Source organism: Oryza sativa, chromosome 9 (assembly GCF_034140825.1).
Source record: "Oryza sativa Japonica Group chromosome 9, ASM3414082v1".
In the NCBI taxonomy this organism is placed as follows: domain Eukaryota; kingdom Viridiplantae; phylum Streptophyta; class Magnoliopsida; order Poales; family Poaceae; genus Oryza; species Oryza sativa.
This window is the reverse complement of record NC_089043.1, coordinates 15,615,075-15,640,683: the sequence shown is the minus strand read 5'-3', so window position 1 is coordinate 15,640,683 and position 25,609 is coordinate 15,615,075. Positions and strand designations below refer to the sequence as shown.

The window sequence follows — 25,609 nt, the reverse complement described above, 5'->3', positions numbered from 1 at the left end:
TCTCCGGTAAAATTTTACACCCTGTCACATTGAATGTTTTGACATATGCATGTATAGACTATTAAATATAGATGAAAAAATAACTAATTACACAGATTGTGTGTAAATCGCAAGACGAATCTTTTAAGCCTAATTGCGTCATGATTTCACAATGTGGTGCTACAATAAACATTTGCTAATGACGGATTAATTAGGCTTAATAAATTCATCTCGCGGTTTACAGGCGGATTTTGTAATTTGTTTTGTTATTAGCCTACGTTTAATACAAATGTGTGTTCGTATATATGATGTGACACGTCAAAACTTTACACCCCTGGATCTAAACACAGAATTAACAACCTGACAAAAAAGGACCCACAAGAAGTGGAAGACGTAGCAATATCTTGCAGGAACTTTCCCAATTCCAATTGATACGATCATATATACGAACAAAATCAGTTTCCAGATTTTTGGAAAAAAAATCCGTACATGTTGATTGTAAAACTACAGAAACGGAAAAAAAGACCACCGACAATTATAATATATAATATATTATAGATATTAGATTTTCTTTAAAAAAAACTGGCACTATAAAAACCGAGTAGAGCCAAGCGGGAACACTTCCACTCGCGAGTGGATAAGGAGAGGGAGGGGCGGAGTGGGCATCCTCATCCACTCCACTCGCCTCTTTTCTCTCTCGTCAACGGCAGCAGTGCACTGCCCCATAGTGAGTGGTGGTGCCCTCCCCTCACCGCGAATGGTAGCGGCGGCATCCTCCCTACCCTCAAGATCCGGCGAAGCCCTCCCATGGCTTCCAGCTGTGGGATCCTGCGGTGATGAAGGTGTCGGTGGCTTCCCGGGAGGGGGGGGGGCTATTCCTGCGGTGACAACGGTGTCGGCGGCTTCCCACGGAGGTGTGTGAATTGTGTGATTTGTGTGAATCATTTTTTGTGATTTGGATGTGGCTGCTCTACATAGTAAAAATGCCTATTGAGACATTTATGTGTCGCGTATAAACACTAAATTTTAACATTTGAAACATATTTTTTAATCAAAATATATTCGTGTAATATTTTGATATAAAATTTTAAAAATTAAACACAATGAATGTGCGGTATAATTTGAATCACAAATTAGTTAAGTAATTTACGAGAAAACGATCTGAAACTTACAAATGATGCTTCATGCATACCTGCAATGTAACGGGCTGGAATGCACTGTGAAAGGAGAAATGTGGGAGCACGGGGAAACTTTTTAAGAAAATACTGTTCATCAAAATTTTTTTATAAATATACCAAATGAAAGTTGTTTTGCATAAATATATCATCGGTATCGCGGTCTAGCAGCACATCCACACCACGATGGCGTGACAACAAAAGCGAATTCCAGTGGTCTCGCATAAGGAAAGTGCGAAGGGTGTGTCGGTCTTGTGTTGTGCTGGAGCGAGAGCGTCACATGGCATAGAACTCAACAGAGTCCGCCGTGTTCTCTCTTTTGTGGCGCGTGAGAGCGGTCAAGTCCCACGGTCTCGCATTGGGATGGACCGATGTTATTAGAGGTGGATATCGAGCTGGCTCAGCTTGCTCTAACTCGTTACGGTAACGAGCTAGCTCGGCTCGATTAAAAGTCTGGCTCGGCTCGATTTGTTTAGCTCGCGAGCTGGATCTTGGCCACGCACATGTAGAGCAAACCATGCAGCGGTGCCGGCCAGACCTCGTCGGAGCGGTCGATTCCACGACGACCAATGAATCGAGCAGGAGGACCACATGGCTGGGGGCGTGGCGGCTCCGGCCGGACCTCGTCGGAGCAACGTGCTCCGCGGCCGACAAATCGACCACACACGGATGTAGGGGATGCCGACAGTGCGACGGAAGGAGATGGGAAGTTGCCTATTTGCCTTGCCAAGGCAGCAGCATATGGCGCACCGGCAAGGTCACAAATCACATAGCAAGGTTGGATCCAGTGAAGTGTGGTTAGGTGCGAGACTATCGAAGGCAATCGGCTTGGCTGTCAATGCGACGAAGGAGGCAATCGGCTTGGCTGTCAACTTCAACAAGTGTTCCATCACTCTACTTCACTATTCCAAGGCACAGGTTGCAGAGGTTACAGAGTTGTTGGGTTGTCCGGTGAAGCAGCTCCCTATCGTCTACCTCAGGCTCCCCCTCTCGGTTTGCAAACTAACTAAAGCGGAGATTCTGCTTATGATGGACCGGTTAGCCAAAAGCCTTGCTGGGTGGAATCTGAAATTACTAGCTCCGGACACCCAGTTTACGATAATTAAACATGTTCTGATGGCTCTTCCTCTTTGCTTCATGTTAGTTCTGGAGCTGCCAGTCTGGCAATCGAGGAAACAGAGAAAAAAATGTCGGGGGTTCCTTTGGAAGGGCGACGAGAACGCAGCAGGCGGTTGCAGCCTCATCGCTTGCAACAAGCTGTGTCTCCCGTTTGGCAATGGGGGGCTAGGTATCAAGGATCTGCAGCTCATGGGTGTTGCTATGCAAACCTGTTGGGCACTTATTATATGTGTTCCTTGCAGCTCCCAGTCACTGTTATAAAGGCAATTGACATAGCCAGGAAGAATTGTCTTTGGAGAGGGAATAATCCTGCCTCAACTAGGAAATCTTTCGCATCTTGGGACAGAGTTTGTACACCTAAGGAAAAAGGAGGGTTGGGAGTGGTCAACTTAAGAGTGCAAAACACTGCCCTCCTCTTGAAGTACCTTGTTAAGTTTTACAATGCTGTAGATTTGCCTTGCGTGAAATTGATTTCAAAATCATATTATACTTCAAAAGTCCCACATTTAATCATTAATAAAGGATCTTTTGGTGGAGGGATATTATTGTTCTTGTAGATGTCTAAAGGGGTATAGCCAAGTGCACAATACAGTCAGGCTCAACTGCCCTCTTTTGGAATGATCTTTGGAATGAGGAGTTCAAATGCACAAGCTTCCCACATTTGTACAATGTGGCTAAGTATAAGTATGATTCAGTCAGGGATATGTGTTCTAGGCAATTGGAAGACTCCTTGCTCCCCTTATCACCTGAGGCATATGCTGATCTTCAATAGCTTTTGGCAAATTGGCATGTTTTTCCTGTTCAAGAGCAAGTTGTGCATTGCATTGCTCCAGTTCAGCTATGTATCTTCCGGTTATTTAACCGATCGATGTTAGCTTGAGTTGCACTTGGGCCGGCTTCCAATTCATCCAGCTTAGCTTTTTCTTCATTGATAGATAATCTGTTGGCTTGGATGGTTGTCTCGAGATCTCATCTCTCACGCCGATCGGCAATCCTCCTTTGAGCTTTTTCAAGCCTATCTTGGATGGATTTCATTAAGTCTATCTCGGATGGATCCGCAACTTGTTACTAAGGTCTCCAGAGAACCTTCAAGCCTTTTTGAGATGTCCATTAGAGTTGTCTTGATGTCATCAGCTAGGGGCACCAGAGCTTGGCTTGTTGTTTCTTCCTCTTCATCTAAGAATGGCCTGATGTCAAAGGAAAACATATCAGCTAGAACCTGAAAGAGAGAAACATTGAGATTGTGGATTGAAAAGAGAGATAGTAGCCGATATGATTTTCAGACCTTAGGTATATACTTACAGGGACAGTAGGAGCTGGTGCTGCTACTTCTTCTTCTTCCTCCACATGATGACTTTCTACAGCCGATGGAGTGTTTTCACTTGATTCAAAGATAGGAGTTGAAGGTCGAGGGGGCTGAAGATTTGAGTACAAGTTAGCATCAGTTGGAAACTAAAAAAGAGAATTGACAGAATTAGGGAAGTTTACCAGTGGAGCCGCTCCTTGAGGTTTTTTAGAAGCTATCTTATTTTTCTGCAGAAGTACAAAATCAGAAATCGGCTTTAAAAGTATAGAAGCAATGGGTAAAAATAGACATACCCTGGGCTGGTAAGTAGGGCGAACCGGAGGTGATGGTGTTATTTGAGGGCCAGGTGGATCGGCTGGAGGAGTCTGCTCCCTAGTTTCACTAATATGTTCAGCCGCTTCATTCACCTCTTCGGACAATGCTTCATCTTCCAGGAAATCTGCTACATCTGGATCAATGGCTGGCAGATCGTCGGTAGTAGTCTTTTGGTTCTTGGGCTTCTTCTTCACAGCCGATGGTGCAGCAGTCGATTTTGCTCTTTTTCTTCCAGCAACAGGAGCAATCGGCACATGAGGTAGGCCGTGCAGCAATGTGGAAGTCTTGGAGGCATTATAGCCGATGACTGGAGGTGTTAGTCCACCACCATTGGGAAGGAGCCCTGGAGCATATTCAATTTCCACACCACTTATGCTTTGGTGAGGAGGAGAAGATTCTGTTGTCTGCAGGAAACAAGAATCACATAAGTTAATACATCGGCTTGCGGTTGATAAAATTAATTGAAGGTGAGGATTTTTACCTGAGGGACATCGTCAGGGAAAAAGGTTTGTGAGATACATGGATGGCGACTGATGAAACAGATGTTTTTTCCATTCTATCCACCATCGGTCAAAGGCTGCACTCCTGAATGTCTTTAGCTTGATATTTTCAATACTGCCTAAGGGTGGTCCTGGTAGGTTCTGCAGCCGATCCATCATAAGGAATGATGTAATCTCTCCTCTACTTTGGATCTTATCGGCAAAGAATAGGCTGATTGGCAGCTGACCCATGCCAAATTGCCTTGCAGCACTTGTCGGATGATAGAATTCATAGGTCATCTTGATATTCTTGCCCTGATGGATGCCAATAGGGATGATGCAAGGGCTAATAGCTGTTGTGAACACTTCCCTGGATTTTTCGTACATGTCAGAGTTGATTTCATCAAACCGAAAGTCATCTAGGAGTTCAAAGCTGGCAGATCCTTCATATGCAAACCAGACCCTATCATTTCTTGGAAATCCATCATAGAAGTTGTTGAACCGTTCCCTGAAAGGTTCAGCCGATAACTTGCATACGGTGCTGACCGATGCTGCTTCTCCAAAAGACATGCATCGGCGGGTGGTGCTTGTTTCTCCATCGTCCCTGATGATCGGCTTGAATCTTGGGAATTCTACATCGGCTAGTGCTGGCCGATTGGCAACTTTTCTAGTGTGCAGGTTTAGCCAAGTTTGGAGTAACCACCATGGACCTCCTGTGCCGATTGTTTTTCCAGAGGCCATCTTGTCAACTGCGGTATTGAGGGTCAGATACAAGTAGCCGAGCAGATACTTGCCAAGGGGAAAATGCTTCTTTTCCACCAGGTTTTCAGCTACCCTTTGCCAGTTTGCAGTCGGACCATAGCTTGGACCACAAAACAAGAACTTCTCAAGCCACATCATAAGGAAAGCTGTGTGTTCTCTTGGGGTGACTGGCCCAGTTCCCATATTCTTGGCAACATAACCACCCCAACCATCTATGCTTCTAGTTTTAAACTCGTGAGTGAGTTGGGTGTTAAGGCTGGACAGGTTAGCCGACGAGGTAATGTCTAGACCAGTGATCATAACAATATCCAGTAGAGTTGGGGTCATCGGTCCTTGTGAGAACAGGAAGGCATTCATGGTTGTGGACCAGAAATAGGTAGCTGCTGACATCATGGGTTCATCCCTTGCCATATTTGTTGCAGTTAACGCCAGAGCCTGGGATATGCCGATTTCATCCCAGTGAGTCGATTTGCTAACTAACATCCTCTTGTACCAAGCAGGCCAGCTGGTCTCGGCTGATGGCCAGGATTTGAAGGTACCCTTCCAAGTACTGAGATCTCGATTGGCGAATCTTAATGGGATTCGGTTGGTTTCACCGTTTATGAACTCAGTAGGATCTAGATTGCTGATTGGGCCAAGAAAGAGCTAAAGATTGTCGGCAATGCTAGGAACAGCGATTTGATGAGCAAGATGTTGCAGAAGAGGAGAAATCGAAGATTGAGAAAGGAGGAAGAACCAATCTGATGCAAAAAAAGGAGTTTTAGCCGATGGGTACTTACCTTGACGTATTCGACGGTTGATATTGGGATCGAGGCGGATTCGATTGATTCGAAGAACAGAGTATGCATCCGCTGCAAAGGCATCGGCTGGAGTCTGCATCGGCTGAGATGGATCGGACAGAGGACAGCCGATATAGCCGATAGAGGTGATGCAGCTGATTCTGATAAAGATGGTTTCAAGGCTCTTTCTAGAATCGATCAAAGTGCTTCACAGGGATTGCCACGATGGAGATAAAGCTCTCAAATAGGCAATTGTATCTATTAATTAGGATATTTCGTGTAAATTCCTTAGAGATATGTTTGGGCAAAAGTCTGCCGCAAAGACTTATGATATCCTAGAGTTTGTTAGAGATAATTGTACGGCAAGGACATATCTTGTATCTCGGGTATAAATAGAGCCCGAACCCATGTAATCAATTAACAACAGTTCAATACAATCTCGGCACATCGCCACCCTTTTTACTTTCGTTTTAATTCGACGAGTTCTTGCTTTCGGGTTGAGCTGCATCGATTCGATCTTCAACTAGAGGTAAAACTTGTTATGGCGGCTTGCGTTCTCGGGGTTAATGCTTCCATCTTTATGACACTTTAATCCTATTCATGTAATCCGTCGAGTTATCATACACACGCTGTAATCTAGATTAGTTGCGCTATATAACTTGTTATCGGCTATTTCTTATTGTTGGGAAGTGATCGATAGGGTTATGTTCTATTATTAATTTAGATTGTATCGTGTATCTACCATCTCTTATAGGTTTTCATCATCTTGCCTAGATCTCATACTTGTCTTTATGCTTAATGATGCATCGGTTGAGTTTGATCTATTATGTAATATCTATAATTATATGATATCTGGCTTATTTTATGATTATCGAGAGAGATAGTATCGGGGTTTCAGCTGATCTTACCTGGTTTAGCCATTTTATATCTTATATGCTTGTTTGACATGCTAAATCTGCCCTTTATATTAAGATCTTATCGCAATAAAGTATATTAGGGTTCTGTTTGATATATTCTATCTATTTTAATATCTTAATATAGAGTAGTATTGGAGTATTAGCCGATACATGCTAGATCTATCTGATCGGCTATGCTATAAACGTTTATAATCTTCATGTTAATGTATATTTCGATCTAAGTGATTTATACTGTCTCGACATGGCGACCGATCTATCCCAATACTTGGTTTAAATATGCATCGACAGAAGGATTGTATATCGTTAATATCTACAGCCGATCGAGTAGATTTAGCCTCATCTTGCTTATTTATAACTGCCGATCGATTCACATATGACATCTGCTTGAAGATAAATGATATGTCTTCGGCGACTGGCCGATCGGCTATCGTTTATGTATTTAACCACGGTTTTTCTTATCTTTGTTTCTTGTTGATTGCAGGATCAAATCAACTGGCACACTCATGAACCTAAAAGCAAGATTTTGGACCTGCACTGAAGTTAAGCAGATCTTCTAGGCCAGTGTGTGTTTTTCACATCAATAGCTCCTCAACGGAGAGTAGAATCCCCTCAAGGATTTGAACTCCGGGAACAACTTTGTGAGCTATATCTCGGTGAAATTTCTTCATCCCTCTCCTCTAGCTTTGCTTGTTTATGCCGCTATTGGTCTAGTTGTTGTTTGTGCCTTGTTTATCCTGTGGTAGACTTCTAGATCTAGAATTGCATCTTTGTTTTTCGCTACTCTGAGTATTTTCGGAAGTTCCGAAAATCATTTTGGAAGTTTCAAAACTTCTTGCTTCCACTTTTCTTAAGTTTTAAATTAGCCTATTCACCCCCCCTCTAGGCCTAATTGATCCTTTCAGTTATAGAGGGGACAGCCGGTGCGGCCCTGGGCTGATCTGGCACCGCCAATGGATAAAGGGTAGCGCACTGCCTAGCGGCCGGTTGCAGAGTTCTTCTGGGCAATGGCGAGAGGGCTCTCTTCTGGACCGACAATTGGCTTCCTGGTAGAAGTTCGTTCGCCTTTTGTATGCCCATTCTGTTTTCGTTTGTCCATGACAAGAGGAGATCGATGGCGGAGAGCTTGCAAGACAATAGTTGGGTCGATGACATCAGGGGTGGCCTCTCAGCTCAAGCTTTGGTTGAATTTTTTGCACTCTGGGAATACGTCTCTCCCCTAACTCTAGAGCCTAGGACGCGTGATGTGTTTTCTTGGTGGCCGGCGGCGAATGGCGAATTCACCGTCAAGTCGGCATACTCATTGCTTTCTGCTGGGTGCACGCGGTGCATCATTGGGAAGATTATTGCGAAGTCTAGTGCTCTAGAAAGATGCAAGTTCTTCATATTTTTCTCAATAAAAAGGTGCATGTTTAACTACGGACAACCTGCGTCGTGGTTGGCATCTTGCCTCCATCTGCCATCTCTGCTCTAGAGAGGAAGAGACTTGTGCTCACATCTTTCAAGGTTATTCCTACACACAAGAAGTGTGGAGTTGTATCAGAGGGCGGTTGGGGCTTCGTTGCTCAACGCCGATGGAGAATATCCCCGCTTGGTGGTGCAATGCTCGCAAAGCAATCACGAATCGGGAAAGGAGAGTTTTTGATGCGGGCGTCATCTTGGTGACATGGCTAATTTGAAAGAGCGTAATGCTCGTATCTTTGAGGGATATGTAGTTTTGCCGGTAAATCTCTGTGTGGCAATCGAGAATGAGTGGAAATCTGGCAAGAAATCTCTGTGGCAATGGAGCCTCTCTTTGAGTTGCAAAGCGTAGGCAGGGGTTTTCCCTCGCTGGTGATGTATCTAAAGGGCTGTTTATGGCAACATGCCGTTTTTCTTGCGGGAATGCTACATACCGGAATCCCGTCTGGACGTGATCCTTTTGTCTCCTTGCTTATTTAAAGAGGAGTGATACCTGACCATGCACGTCCCGAGCAGCAGCAGCAGCAGCAGCCTCTGCAGGACACTGTGCCACTCCAGCTCGCACGCATGGCTGACATGGGCAGCGGCGCTGCGGCGCCCACGCCCGCACCGTCGACGCACTGCCCCGCGACCACGAGCTCCTCACCGGCGGCGCCGGCTGCGACACCCATGCCCGTACCATCGACGCACTGCCCCGCGACCACGAGCTCCTCGCCGGCGGCGCCGACTGCGGCGCCCACGCGGCCACGCCCGCACCATCAACGCACTGCCCCGCGACCACGAGCTCCTCACCGGCGGCGCCAGCACCAGGGAGGAGGAGCCCAACGCAGACGTGGCGGTACATGAGGAAGTAGAGTGCGAAGGTGCTACCCTTGCCGCCGTCGTCGGCGCGGAGCATGATGAGCACGTACTTGGCTAGCTCGTCGAGGTGGCGGAGGAAGCAGCCGCCGGTGACAAGCTCCATCGTGGGACGTGGATGACGAAGGACGCAGCCGCCGGTGACGAGCCCCGACGTGGCGTGGACGGTGGAGGATGCGGCTGTTGGCGATGAGCTCCGGCGTGGGGCGTGGATGACGGAGGACGAGGCCGCCGGCGATGAGCTCCGATGTGGCGCGGACGGTTGAGGATGTGGCTGCCGGCGACGAGCTCCGGCGTGGGACGTGGACGGTGGGACCACCGGCGACGACGCTTTGGTGCTCGGCTCCTGATATCTGGTAGGTATCGTCCGATACCTCGCAAGTATCACCTTCTACATGGTAAGAATCACATGATATCTAATACCTTAGAAGTATCACCTGATAGATGGTAGAATTGTATGATACCGGATAGGTATCACCCGATACCGGTTAGGTATCAGGACCTGATACCTCGCAAGTATCACCCTCTACGTGGTAAGAATCGAATGATACCTAATAGGTACCATCTGATACCTCACAAGTATCACCTGATACGTGGTAGAATTGCAGGATACCTGATATGTATCACCTGATACCGGTTAGGTATCATGACCTGATACCTCACAAGTATCATCCTCTAAGTGGTAATAATCGCATGATACCTAATAGATATCATCTGATACCTCGCAAGAATCACCTGATACGTGGTAGAAACGCATCATACAGGTCAGGTATCAAACCTAATACCTAACTGGTATCATCCCATTTGAAAACGGGATTCGTTGTATAGCAGCCCCCTTTTCTTAGGGTGTACTTGGTGATCTGTAAATTCTTCCCCCTACCTAACTATCTATCACTCATAGGATCGACTTTTACTATGTCAGCTCATCGATATGCTAAGACTAGTGTCAGTGCAACATACAAAGCTTGATAATCGAGGAGATTTATCCATCGGTCCATTTCATTGTTACCATTCGTAATAACAAGCAAACTGGCACAAATTTTTTTATCGCTGGAAGTTATTCACCACTACTTTTAAGAAATACTACCGAATAACAATAAAAGAAATTATTCAACTATCACTTCCTAAAATAAGTTATTCACCATCCAGACCAGATTAGTTATGTCGGATCACTTCTTAAGGATGTCGACGAACCGTTCCCCTCGGCTAAATATTTCTGTTGCGTGGCCCTTGGAATACTCCAACCTGTCGATCGCATGATATCGTGCCTCGCCGAGCTCCAGTAGTGGCTTGACCACTCCATTGATACATGCGTCCTGGAACACCACAATGGTATCCCGACCCCTCTCGGTGTCGACGACCACTCTGTGGAACACGCTCTTATAGTGGCCATTGGTGAGAACCTCTAGGATCTCACCGACATTGATCACGAAGGCACTTGTCTGTGGCCGCACGGGGTGCCACCGGCCATCCTTGCTAATCTGCAGGCCAGGCGTATCATTGACTTGCAACAACAGCGTCAGTCCGAAGCCGTCAGAGTGCGGCGCGATGCCGATCACCTTCTCCGGGTGGTTGCAGGGACCCTAGCGTCAGTCCATGAACCCTAGCGGTCGCGTTGCTAGATTCCACATCTCCATGGCGTATTTGTCAATCGAATCCCAGAATAATTGATGGTAACAAAGAACTAATGAATTTATGAAACTAAATTAATCAAGCTGAAAGGTACTTCCTACATTTCATATTATAAGATGTTTTGGATTTCAATAAATTTGTACATGGTGTATACTTCATATATATGAGTGTCCAAATTCATATGAATTTAAGTGAATTTAGACGAGAGATGAAGAGGACGAACTGTAGAATGGAGAGAGTATTAAACAAGAGTGGAGGAGGGACCTAAATGTGGGTGGGTTACTTGGCCAAAATTCGAGTTTCCTTCTCTCAATTGGCTGCGTTTCAACGATCAAGTTCTCTGCCCAGTCCAATTTATCAGCTGATGTTCTGAAGTGGTGGCCAAATCCTTCAATGCCGCCATCTGGACAGACAGCCACAGCGTTCTTGTCCTCCAGCGGTAGCTCGAAGAAATGTACAGTGTTATCTTTCATTTTCTGTATCACTGCTTCATCAACTCCATGGTTTATGAGCTGTAGAAAAGTTGCAGGATTTGATGCAATAAGTACGTTTAGATCGTGTTTAAAATTCAGGAATATCTGTTTTTCTTTACAACTTAAAATTTTGCAGAAGTCTAAAAGCATTTAAACATCAAAACCACAATTAACATTATTCAACCCACAACTATTAAAACCATCCATATTTTAATTGACACAAAATGACACTTAAGACGATAAACATTTCAAAAATATTTTTAACTTAGTTAAAATTATCATATGATGAGGACGGGTCTATTAAGTAATTAAATGAACAGAGAAATATTGAAGAAATATATATACACCTAAACAAAATTGTGTAAATACTATATATCAAATGATTTATTTCAACAAATAAGAGAGAAATGGAGTGAAAAACTGTATAAACTAACCTTGTAGCAACCAAAATTAAAGATCTCCAATAAAACCAAAACAAAATAAAGGAAAACCTCTCCCCCTCTAACTGATCCAAGAAGAAAAATAGGCGTCGTTATATTCTTTCCAGGTCAGCTCGAAATGGAAGATTTTATGTATGTGGCGACTTCAAATTAAGGTACCGGTTCTAGCCACCAACCTCTTTGTTTGACATCAAAGTTGCTATTTTTGGTGGTATTCGCTAGCGGTTACTTGATCGTGAGTATTGGTGGCGCCTATAGAAAGGTGTCGGTTTATTACTATAATGTCCCAGCATCATAGGTGCCGATTTGTACTAATAATAACTGGCACCTATGTTTCGACGTAGGTGCCGGTTGTCTTCTTCGGTACCGAGCGGATGCGCGCTCAAACGGGAAAAGCTCTATAGATACTATAGATACTGGTTTTAGAGTTTCTGGTATTTATAACACCGTCCCTTATTTGATGGTCCGTAGTAGTACTTGTTGGATGAACTTATACATTAGGAAATGCATCACCATATATATTAATAGAACTTTTAGTTGTATTTATATATCTCCACTTATTATAAAAGTTGAAGATGTTTTTGTCTGTACTTTGGTACGTCATCCGCGCATGAGTCGATTTTTATGTTCACTTTTAGAAATACATATATGTATTTGAGTTGGTTGGTTTTTAAGTTCGTTCAGTTTTGGAAATACAGAATTCGTCATTTATATAAGAAATCTCATTATAAAAAACTCACATGCTCCTAACTGCTGCTCATGATTTTCTAAAAAATTATATATCTAAGTGAATTTTCACAGTAAATGTCACCTTAACTAAAATGTATAACAATAATAAGAATAAAATAACCTTCACCAGTTGCAACGCACGGGCATTTTTTCTAGTCTTTATTTAAAAAATAAAATTTCAGACAAAATTTAGGAAAATCTCAAAATCAAAGGGAGACAACCTTTACACTCTTTCCAAAATAGGCAAAATTGATGTTCCCTTCAACACTTTTGACATGAAATTTTCCTTAATTAATTAATCGGTGTGGTAAGGGTTATTAGCTAACCTGGAAGAAACCCCAGCTCCGACAAGCAGAGCAGAGCCAAGCGACCTCGGCCTCCCGGTGCTCAGGGTCGAGCAGCCTCGCCATGTCCACCACCGGCAGGTCATAGCTCTCGTCGTCGTCGGCGACGACAACTTCGCCGGCCGGGACCTCGCCGGAGCGGTCGTACCTGTCCGGGATCTGCAGGTTGGGATCCGCGAACGCCATGGCTGCCGCCTCGGTGATGATGTCCCTGTTGATGATGAGCTTGGAGCCTTCCATTCTTGATCCGTCTAGCGAACCAATCGCTTGACTTTTCGATCGTCTCCGGCCGCTAGCTAGCTAATTTAAAGGTCCTCCAAGCACCAAGCTGGTCAGCTAGTTGTGATTTGTGAATCACAACTTGTGATCAATCATGTGCAAATATTTATATAAATTGCGAGACCCTCGTGGTATCTCATATTAATTCATTAATCTGCCTGCCGGCAAACTAGCTAGTGCCAGGGATCGAAAGCGTCCGGGGGAACGCAACTCGATCAACTCTTTGTTTACTCTGACTCAATATTCGATTTTATTTTAAATTTCAAAATATCCATGATTTGATTTTGGTAAAAGATAATATATGATTTTGTGCCATGGACAAAATATTTTTTTATCAAATATGCTAGTATTAATTACCTGTTTGCTTATTTGAATATATCGTATTTACTTAATTTAAACTATTAGACTAATATCAGAAATTATCTTCTGGAACTAATTCATATGATTACATGGAAAATTTGTATATCCTCAGACATCGCTGCAAATAAATATATTAAATATAAAAGTACACGTGTGAGTTAGAACGTTAGATGGTGACAACTATTGTTGGTAGTAGTCACATCAATGAATGAGTTAGGCGTTGAATTTTGGAGGTACTATATAAGGGCAAGGCCAATGTTTGTGCCACCATGAGCAATAAGAGTGGGGTCCACTAGAAAGAGCCACAACTATAGCCATATGTACAATGCTTATGACTAGGTAAGAAAATAAGGTCGGTCCCGATGGGTCCCACCAAAAGAAAGAAAATGGCAAAAGGTCCCTCATGGCAGCCAAATGAATACAAATAAACAATTCAATAGAATATTGTATTTTATTAGTATGAATAGCAAATCATATATTTTATTGTCTTGTGGTCACACCTTAAGCTTATGGTGCATTTTAGCTTGGTGATTCTTATGGTGCATCTCCACAATGGCAAAGGTGTAAAACTTAGTAGCATTAAATGCTTAATGCTACCTTTTTTCCAACATTGTGGATGCCCTAAGGCCTTATTTAGTTTGCAAAAAGAAAATTTTTTGGTCTCACAACGGACGTTTAACCGGATGTCGGAATGAGTTTTCCGACACGAATAAAAAAACTAATTTCATAATTCGCCTGGAAACCGTGAGATGAATTTATTAAGCCTAATTAATCTGTCATTTGCATATGTGGGTTACTGTAGCACTTATGGCTAATCATAGACTAATTAGTCTCAAAAGATTCGTCTCGTGATTTTCATGCAAACTGTGCAATTAGTTTTTTTTATTTTATTTATATTTAATGTTCCATGCATATGTCAAAGATTCAACGTGACGTTTTTGGGAAAAAAAAATTGGAAACTAAACGAGGCCTAAGTCAGGCATTTCTTCATGAAGATGCGTGTTGCTCAGGCTTGCTGCAGGTAACACAAATATAAGGGTAACAACTAAAACACACAAGTGGCCCTTTTACAATACCTCTCACTAAGACTATGGCCCGTTTCTTTTCCCCGAGTTTTCCTACTCATCTCCCTCGTTTTCCACGCGTATGTTTTTCAAAACTACTAAACGGTATGTGTTTTGCCAGGGCCGGCTCTGGGCTACGGCAAGAAGTGTGATGGCCTAGGGCCCAGGAAAAGTAGGGGCCCAGAAGACCTAGGTATGTATTAGGTGTACCATATACATGTATACAAGTTTCTGATTGAATTGTCGGGCATACGCGACCGTCCGAGTTCCAGTCTTCTCGTCTCCTCTCCTCTACCGGCGGCAGTCTCCGCCAATCCACCTCCAGCGCCCTGCGCCATCCACGGCGCCTTTGCAAGTTCGCCACACGCTAGGCCGCCGGCGATCCCTTCAGCATTTAGCCCTTCACAGCTTTGTGCCTTTGTCTATCGACTGTTCGCCCTGGACACCGTCCGACCGGCGACCGCTGACACAACGTGAATCTGCCTACTTCCAGAGTGTCTGCAGGTCTCAGTTTACAGGTACTTGCGTACTGCTGTGCTGCAACCATATTGTCCATACTCCATTGAATTGAACTAGTGAAGTATTAATCAGTCATTAGTAACTAGTAAATACTAATTAAAGATCAGTTTCATCTATACGTTTAGGTTTGCAATGTTACCTAAAAAGCATTTATCTGTGCCTATCGAATCCTTTTAACTGTGCCTGTGATACTAGCCTCAGCTGAAAGAAGCTTCTCAAAATTAAAGTTATTGAAAAACTATTTGAGATCAACCATGTTACAAGAAAGATTAAATGGCTTGGCTATGTGTTGCATTGAGAAAAATGTCTTGGACAATATTGATCTCGATACCATCATTAATGATTTTGCATCAAGAAATGCCCGAAGGAGTATTTTTTTATGAGAAGCAAATGGATGTCTGTCATCTTATCTTTTGTCAAGTATTATTAATGAAGTCCCTGGAGCTTGATCCTTAGTCAAGATTTCAAGGTAACCATAGTAATTCCATTTTAATGCTCTTTTGGTATTTTTAGCAACATATATAGAGGATATTATCAATATTTATTTTCAGCGTGATTAGCAGATGAATGCTTTAAAAGTATACTTTAAAAATCCAAAGTGCATATGTGTATATATAGAGAGAGTGTATGCCTAAGGGCCCATGTCATGGAGTTGGCCTAGGGCCCTAAAATATGTAGAGCCGGCCCTGTGTTTTGCAAAAAGTTTCTATAGGAAAGTTGCTTTAAAAAATACACTAATCTATTTTCAAGTTTTTTATAGTTAATACTTAATTAATCATGCGTTAATCTATTGCTACGTTTTGCGTGTGGAGGGGAGGGATTCCCAACCCCTCCAAAAGAACAGCCTATATATGTTCGGCAGTTGCACTTTAGAACTAATCTCCGGTGCACGTAAAATGGATTAGCTCATTACCGTATGATTAATTAAGTAGTTGCTATTTTTTTTAAAAAAATAAATGATCTTGATGGCTATTTTACCATTTACCTAAGTGAGGTGGAAGGGCATTTCCCATGCTAGACTAAACGTGCTGAGTTTGTAGGATCAAACGTCTACTCTAATCGTGTGTGTGGCTGGATTGCTGACAAATGTGAATTGTTGATACTGTGCTTACTGCCACATATACTATGTGATTCAGCTATAGTTACAAGTAGGAATCACAATCCAATAATATTTGTCTCTTCCATATCCCTGTCTGTCAAAGATGGCTCTTACCACAACTGCAATATCATCCGGAAATAACATATCCTACAAATTTTACCAATATAACTTAAGCTAATCATATCACACTGGTGGAGAAACCATCTTTCGTCGGTCGGCCGATTTCCACAATAGTCCCGGATGCAATAAAAACCGGGGCTAAAGATGATCTTTAGTCCCGGTTCAAAAGGGTAACGGGCATATTTGATCTTTAGTCCTGGTTTGTGTTACCAACCGGGACTAAAGATCATCTTTAGTCCCGGTTCGAATGCTGTCAGGACCTGTCAGGCCCCCCCCCGGGATCTTTAGTCCCGGTTGGTAGCACCAACCGGGACTAAAGATCTTAACTTTAGTCCCGGTTGGTAGATCCCGGTGATCGTTAGCCCCGGTTGGTGCTACTAACCGAGACTAAAGATCTTAACTTTAGTCCCGGTTGGTAATACCAACCGGGACTAATGATCCCGGTGATCTTTAGCCCCGGTTGGTGCTACCAACCGGGACTAAAGTCCCACCCCTATATATATGTCTTCTTCCTCCTCCAGCTGCCCGAGCAAGCTTCAAAATTTCTTCAAAAAAGAGGGGAGGTCATGCCAAAATTTCTATTGAATTTATTTTGGTGATTACATACAAATCGGAGGTGCCTAAAAGGTTTGCAACTTCATCCTCCAATGTTTTTTTTTGTCATACTACATTTGCACCTATGTTTTGCACACTTTTTTTGTCTCCAAAATTTAGTTGTAAGTTGATGAGAGAGAAAATGTGTGTGGGGAAGAAAGAATATATAGAAATTTAGTTCATTTGCTAAACAAGGTTTTATAAAATAGTTGAGAAGGAAAACTCTAGTGAAACTTAATATTAAATAATAGAAAACAAACTAAAATAAAAATTAAAAGAAGTAAAACACATTAAAATTAGTTTAAAACTTTACAAATAGTTTTTAAGAATTATTTGGTGTAATATTTTATGATTTTTGTATGAATAAAGATATCTTATAATTATTGTATGACTGTCATTATTGTAAGAATAATTATTTGTGTGCGGTTTTTTTGACTCATGTAGATGGATCGGCAATGGATGTACGCTGACCAGCGGTCCAAAGAGTTTATTGACGGCGTGCACTATTTTTTGAGAGTGGCCGAAGCTAACAGGCAAAGGGGTTTTATTTGTTGTCCATGCAATAAGTGTAAGAATCAGAAGGAGTATTCTGCATCCAGGACTATTCATTTCCACTTGTTTGAGTCGGGGTTCATGCCAAGCTATAATTGTTGGACATCCCACGGAGAGCAAGGTGTTGAAATGGAAGAAGATGAAGTGGAAGACGACAATATTCCGGACTTTGCTCAGTATGTTGGATTTGAAGGAAATCAAACGGGCGAGGAGGAAATAGCTGCTGATGGTAACGATGTTGCGGATGATCTTGGTCAGATGTTGCAGGACGCCAGGGAAGACTGCGAAAGTGAAAAGGAGGCCCATAAATTGGACAAGATGTTGGAGGACCACAGAACTTCGTTGTACCCAGGTTGCGAGCAGGGGCACAAAAAGTTGGATACCACTCTGGAGTTGTTGCAATGGAAGGCAAAAAATGGGGTTAGTGACAAGGCATTTGGCGATTTATTGAAACTCGTCAAGAACATTCTTCCGGGGGGAAACAAATTGCCCGAGACAACGTACGAGGCTAAGAAGATAGTCTGCCCGTTAGGACTGGAAGTTCATAAGATTCACGCATGTCCGAACGATTGTATCCTATATCGCAGTGAGGAGTATGAGAACCTAGAAGCATACCCTGTTTGCAAAGCACTACGATACAAGATTAGACGAGACGATCCAGGAGAAGTTGACGGGCAGCTAACAAAGAAGAGAATTCCTGCTAAGGTGATGTGGTATTTCCCTATAATACCACGGCTAAGGCGTTTGTTCAGGAACAAGGGGAATGCTAGAATGTTGCGATGGCACGCTGAAGAGCGTCAACAGGACGGGATGCTGAGACACCCCGCCGATGGTTCGCAGTGGCGAAACATCGACAGAAAATTTAAAGAATTTGGAAAGGACGCACGAAACATACGGTTTGGTTTGAGTACGGATGGCATGAATCCTTTTGGAGAGATGAGCAGCGGCCATAGCACTTGGCCCGTTACGATGTGTATCTACAACCTCCCCCCCTAGCTATGCATGAAGAGGAAGTACATAATGATGCCGATTATTATTCAAGGCCCCAAGCAACCTGGTAACGACATCGACGTGTACCTAAGACCACTGGTCGAAGATCTTAAACAGTTGTGGAAGAAGGAAGGTGTCCCCGTGTGGGACGAGGACAAACAGGAGGAGTTTAACCTACGAGCGCTGCTGTTCGTAACCATCAACGATTGGCCTGCACTTAGCATCCTATCCGGACAGTCCAACAAGGGGTACAAGGCTTGCACTCACTGTATGGATGAAACAGAAAGTACGTATCTTAAGCACTGTAGGAAGGTTGTATACATGGGTCATCGTCGATTCCTTGCAGCAAACCACCCGGTACGGAAGAAAGGCAAGCACTTCGAACATAAGGCCGACCACCGTACGAAGCCTAAACATCGCAGCAGGAAAATAGTGTTTGCTATGGTTAAAGATCTTAAAGTAGTGTTCGGAAAGGGGCCTGGAAGCCAGCATATAGAGAGCGAAGATGGTCACGCGGCGATGTGGAAAAAGAACTCTATATTTTGGGAGTTACCATATTGGGAATTCTTGGACGTACGCCACGCAATCAACGTGATGCACCTCACTAAGAACCTTTGCGTAAACCTTCTTGGCTTCCTAGGTGTATACGGAAAGTCGAAAGATACACTGGAAGCACGTAATGATCTGAAGCATATGGAACAACGCGGCGACCTTCACCCGGAACCAAAGGAGAAAGGAAGCCATTACTTGAGTCCAGCCAGCTACACTCTTAGCAAGGCAGAGAAGGAAAGTATGTTTGAATGCTTGGAGAGCATAAAGGTACCGTCTGGATACTCCACGAATATCAAGCGAATAATAAGCACGAAGGAGAAGAAGTTCACAAACCTAAAGTCTCATGACTGTCACGTGTTGATGACACAACTGCTACCAGTTGTAATAAGGGGTATCCTTCCAGACAATGTCCGGGCAACAATAACAAAGCTATGTGCATTCATGAACGCAATTTCGCAGAAGGTCTTCGATCCGGATAGATTAGAAGCCCTTCATTTTTGAGTTGATATTTCCACCTTCATTTTTCAATATAATGACGCATCTGCTTTGTCACCTTGTGAAAGAGATCCGTATTCTCGGGCCTATGTACCTACACAACATGTTTCCTTTCGAGAGGTACATGGGCGTTCTGAAGAAGTATGTTCGTAACCGTGCTCGTCCAGAGGCAAGCATCGCCAAGGGTTATGGAACAGAGGAGGTCATCGAATTTTGCGTAGAATTTATCGAAGACCTTCGCCCAATCGGGGTACCTGAATCACGCCATGAAGGGAGACTACGGGGAAAGGGAACTCTCGGAAGGAAAGCAATAATGACGGTAGACAACAATTTATTCCGTAAAGCCCATTTCACTGTTCTGCAACACTCTTCATTGGTAGCTCCTTACATCGAGGAGCACTTGGCTCTAGTTCGCGCCAGGAACATCGGTAAGTCCGATGCATGGATTACACGGCATCACATTGATACTTTCCCCGCGTGGCTACGACAACATCTCATGGGTAACGAGTCGATCAACCAACAACTTGCCTTCCTGGTGAGGGGACCGTCTGGGTCGATCGCGACATTCCAGGGATATGAGATCAATGGGTACACATTCTACACGAGAGCCCAAGACATGAAGAGCACGAACCAAAACAGCGCTGTTCGTGTCGATGCCATGGGACACGATGGAACAACTGCCACGTATTACGGTGCCATCGAGGACATATGGGAACTTGACTATGGTCCTCTCAAGGTTCCTCTGTTCCGGTGCCAATGGGTTAGGTTGACTGGTGGAGGCATAATGATTGATGACAGTGGGATGACAACTGTTGACCTTAACAAGGTTGGATACTCGGACGAACCTTTTGTCCTTGCCAATGATGTAACGCAAGTCTTTTTCGTGAAGGACATGTCTAGCAAAGGAAAGAAGGGCAGAGGGCCTGATGAGCCTAAGCGTCAAGTGGTTCTCCCAGGCAAAAGAAAAATCGTCGGAGTTGAGGACAAGACTGACGAGGATTACGATCAGTTGGATGGGCAACCCCCTTTCACGGTGACGATTGACCCTAGCATCCTCCTATCAAATGAAGACACCCCTTACTCACGCAGCGATCACAAGGAGGGAACAATAGTGAGGAGAAAGTACGTGCGGTCAACCGTCACCGCCGATGTAATGCCGTAATTATTGTGTACACGATGTAAACTATTTTGGATGTATTGATTATCCATATAAATCAATTGATGTATGGCATATGTTAATTACGCACGATTATTAGAGGTTTCAACAAGTTTAAATCATGTATATGTTAGTTATATGTGATACTTACAATTTTTAAAAGTTTTAAATCACACAGGTGGCAATTTCATATGTATGTTAATTAGAGTTTTTAACATTTAATTTACTAGCATTCATATGCTAATTATAATTGACTAGAGGATTTTTAAAAGTTTTAAATCACGCAAGTGGCAATTTCATATGTTAATTAGAGTTTTTAACATTTAATTTACTATCATTCATATGCTAATTATAATTGACTGGAGAATTTTTAAAAGTATTAAATTTAATATATTTTTAAAACTATCATTCATATATTAGAGTTTTTCACAATTTAATTTACTATCTTTCATATGCTACTTATATATGACTATTCGAATTTTTAAAAGGTTTAAATCATGCATGTGGCATTTACATATGTTAATTAGAGTTTTTAGCATTTAATTTAATATAATTCCTACGCTAAGTACATATGATGATTACAATTTTTATTAATTTTAAATCATGCAGTATGTACATTAATATCTTAATTAGAGTTTTTACCAATATAATAATATCATTCATATATATGCTAAGAATATATATATATTGGAATTTTTATTAATTATAAGTCATATATTTGCTTATTACGATTTATCCACTTAATTTATTACAGACAAAAATAATTTTTCGAAGTAATTTTCATCAATCTTTGTACTTTAAATAATGTTAATGCATTAACTTCTATTTTATAAACACATATGTAAGCGAAAATCATATGCAGTGCTATAATCTTTAGTCCCGGTTCTTAACCCTAACCGGGTTTAAAAAGAATTTCGAAATAGCGGGAAAAGATATTTACTCCCGGTTGTTGAGAACAACCGGGACTAGAGATCTTTTCTTTACTCCCGGTTGTTCTCAACAACCGGGACTAAAGATATCAAGATATCTTTAGTCCCGGTTGTTCTCAACAACCGGGAGTAAAGGTTTTTTCTTTACTCCCGGTTGTTCTCAACAACCGGGACTAAAGATATCTTTAGTCCCGGTTGTTGAGAACAACCGGGAGTAAAGATCCAGGGGTATATATATTCCCGGTGCGCCCTCGTCTTCTTCACCAACACTTAAAAGTTTTCGGCCGATCGATCTCTCTCGGCCTCTCTCCTTCGCCGCCACTGCCTAGGGCAAATCCCCGCGCCGACGCCGCCGTATCTCGCCGTCGTCTCGAGCTCGTCGTCCTCGCCGCCGCCTCCGCCTCCTCCGCTGCCGCCGCATCTCTGGGGTGAGAGCCGCCGCATCTCCCTTCATGCATCTCGATCTCTCCGATCTCGATCTCTCTCCGTCGCCTTCGACGCCGTCGCCTTCGACGCCGCCGCCTTCGACGCCGCGCAACGCCGCCGCCGCATGCCAACGCCACGCCGCCGCCGCCGTCGCCACGCCGCCGCCGCCTTCGCCGACGCGCGCGCAATGCCGCCGCCGCCACGCCACGCCGCCGCCGCCACGCCACGCCACGCCATCGCCGCCACGCCACGCCGCCGCCGCCACGGCCCCACAACGCCACGCCGCCGCCGCCGTCGCCACGCCGCCGCGCCAACCGCCGCCCCGATGCCGCCACACCGCCGTTAACGAACGAGAACGATCGAACGAACGAGAGCGAGAACGAACACGTCAACGTACGTTGCCGCGACAACGTGAACGAGAACGAGAACGATCGAACGAACGTGAACGAGCTAGGGAACGTGAACGAGCGAACGAACGAGGACGAACGTTAACGTGAAATGCAATATATATATATATACATGTATATATATATACATGTATATATATATATACATGTATATATATATATATATATATATATATGTTACTTCGCATTTATCCTAATACATTTTTTTATCTTGCAGAAAAGACGTGTTGTCGGAGTCGTCCGTCAAGCCTGAGTGGAAGAGCTAGCCCTAGAAGGAATTGGAGCAGGCAAGTGACGTAATAATATAAATGATTGTTATATTTGTAATGCAATTAATTAAGATTATTAGACCTGTAATTAGACTTATCATATAAGATTGTGTAGTGTTCTAATATTATTTGAGTTTTAATATAAGATTATTTTATTGCAAATTAGACTTAGTATGACATTATTGACTACGGAATTGGTGCGACTCCTAGGAATTGACTATTGTAGTCTTAATTAGACTTAGCATATACGCACGAAACACTTAGCATACATTACTATTTTAGTCTTAGCATGTAATATTATTTGAGTTTTAATATAATATTACTTTATTTGTAATTAGACTTGGTATGTAATTATTGACTACGGAATTGGTGCGACAAGTAGCAATTGACTATTGTAGTCTTAATTAGACTTAGCATATACGCACGAAACACTTAGCATATACATGACTATTTTAGTATTAGCATGTAATATTATTTGAGTTTTAATATAAGATTATTTTATTTGTAATTAGACTTAGTATATAATTATTTACTAGCTAGGGTTGTATAATATACGTCACCTAGACTTAGCTTATATCACGATTTGTAATTAGACTTAGCACGTAAGGTTGTGTAGGGTTCTAATGTACGACATTTACACTTAGCATACATGACTTAGATTGTTAAAACATAAATGTCTCGTGACTTAGCAGATGTTTCTTGTATCAACAGATGGCTGACCGCGATGAGGAACAGATATTGTACGATACAATCGCGGAGGGAAGCAACCAGTACTGGAATGAAGAAGAGGGGAACGAGGATCCAAACCAGTACTTGAACGAGGAAGGGAACGTGGAGAGGGATGCGGAGGGGAACCAGCAGGGGCACGTGGAAAGGGATGTGGAGGGGAACCAGGAGGAGGAGGCTAGTGGTAGTCAACCCTCCGTTGGACAGAAGAGGGCACGCGGGCAACGAGGTGCAGCGAAGAAGCTTGAGGGTCGGCACATCATAACGGAAGTGGAAGAAGATGGACGTCCTAGTGCCCCGGCCGAAGCCGCCAAGAACTATGTACGTCACAGCGGTTGGGTTGTGCGGGATAACGTGCCTGTCAGTACGGTGTACTGGCGAAGAACAAGGGCACGCGGAGATCATGAGAGCTTTGTCCCAGATTCGGAGAAAGAGATGCTGTGGACCACAATGGTCGAGACATTCACCCTTCCTGCGGGTACAGAGGACAAAGTGAAAAGGTGGACTCTGAAGAAAATGGCAGAACAGTTTCAGAGCTTCAAGGGAGATCTGTACCAGAAGTATATACTGAAGGGGCAGACACCGAACTTCGACACATTCCCAAAGCTAAGGGATCACTGGGACGAGTTCGTTGCATATAAGACAGGTGAACAAGGGAAGGCGATGATGGAAAGAAACAAAGAAAATGCCGCCAAGAAGAAGTACCATCACCACTTGGGGTCAGGAGGCTATAGCGTCGCGATGCCGAAGTGGGAGCAGATGGAGGCTAGCTTGATTGAGAGGGGTATCGAACCGGCAACAGCCAATTGGCCGGAACGATCGAAGTTCTGGTACTATGCTCACGGTGGAACGCTCAACCCAGCTGATGGCTCACTGGTCTTCGGCTATCAGATACAAGAGGCTGCGCGACGACTAACAGATGCAGTGGAAGCCTCCTCTCAGGGCACGTTCCGACCAGACAGAGATAGGGACGAGCTGACACTCGCCCTGCAGACTCCAGAGCATCTAGGACGAACTCGAGGGAAAGGGGTGATTCCTTGGAAGATTGGTTTCAAGGAGGACATCCACACGTACAGGAGTCGGATGAGGAGCAAGAGAGATACCGAGGCGAAGATTGCAGACCTAGAGTTCCGGGTATCGAGCTACGAACTCAACATGCAAGAGGAGGTGGCAAGGAAGGTTGATGAACTCATGGCCGCACTTCGGTCCCATGATCCCCAGCCGACCATTCCTCCTGCAATGGTGAGCCCGTCAGGAAACCGTAGCAGCTGCGCCTCAACGGGGCAGGTAGGATCAGAGAGCATGGACGCCATGCAAACACAGGACGAATCGACCTGTCCCGTTGATGACATCACTCAGCGGACACCATGTGAGCTGCATATTCCTTTGAAGAACTTATCAATAAAGGTAAGATTTAGCCATTCCGCTAGTTGTTGCTTATATATGTTGATTACTAATAAATAATCTCTCACAACATGAAGGTGGCGTCGGGCATGGCCATCCCAACGGACCCTTCAGGTACTTACCACTGCAGGCCGATTCCAGCAGGATACTCCAAGGTCGAAGTTGAGTTGGTCGAAGGCGCGTACGAGGACCTCGAGCTGGATTACCCTGGAGGAGACGGTGAGACGCATCTACGAGACACATGCCATGCCATTATTCTATGGCGCAGGCGGTACATCATCCTCCCTGGGCGACAAGCGGCGTCTCGTGCACCATCTCCTCCGGCTCCGCCATCTCCTCCTCAGGATCCTGCACCGTCTCCTCCTCATGCTCCGCCAGCACCGTCTCCACCTCAGGCTCCAGCATCGACTCCTCAGGATCCTGCACCGACTCCTCCTCGTGCTCCTACACCTACTCCCCCGCAAGCTCCTCTTCCGGCACCTTCAAAGTCAAGGGCCCCCCCAGCTCCACCGCTTGCCCACACAAGGGCAACAAAGAAGGCGAAAGTTGACGCCGCCAAGAACAAGGACCCGGGGTACGATTGCACACAAGAGGAGCTTGACGCTTACGTTGCATCAGAAGTCAAGAGACAATTCAAGCCTCGAAGTCCAGAAAAGAAGATTCCTATAGACCCCAGTGTCAGGAACTTCTTCAGGGGTATGTCTGCATCTGTCAAGGAGGCCATCAAGCTATCGGACTATGAGCGAACGCTGAAGAAAGCATCTTCTGGAAAGTCCAAACCAGTCCCTCAGCTTGGAGAGCAACCAAACCAGGAGATCGAGCCGTTGGTGACCGGTAAAGAAATGACGATAGAACAATTTATTACTGACACCGGTCTAACTACGGATCAATTGCTAGGAGTCG

The 25,609-nt window shown here is 44.0% G+C and overlaps 1 pseudogene; it reads right to left on the bottom strand.

The window, feature by feature from the left end:
- Positions 1–10,301: 10,301 nt before the first annotated feature.
- LOC4346826 (S-norcoclaurine synthase 1-like) lies at positions 10,302–13,055 on the bottom strand (annotated as a pseudogene).
- Between the last annotated feature and the right edge of the window lie 12,554 nt (positions 13,056–25,609).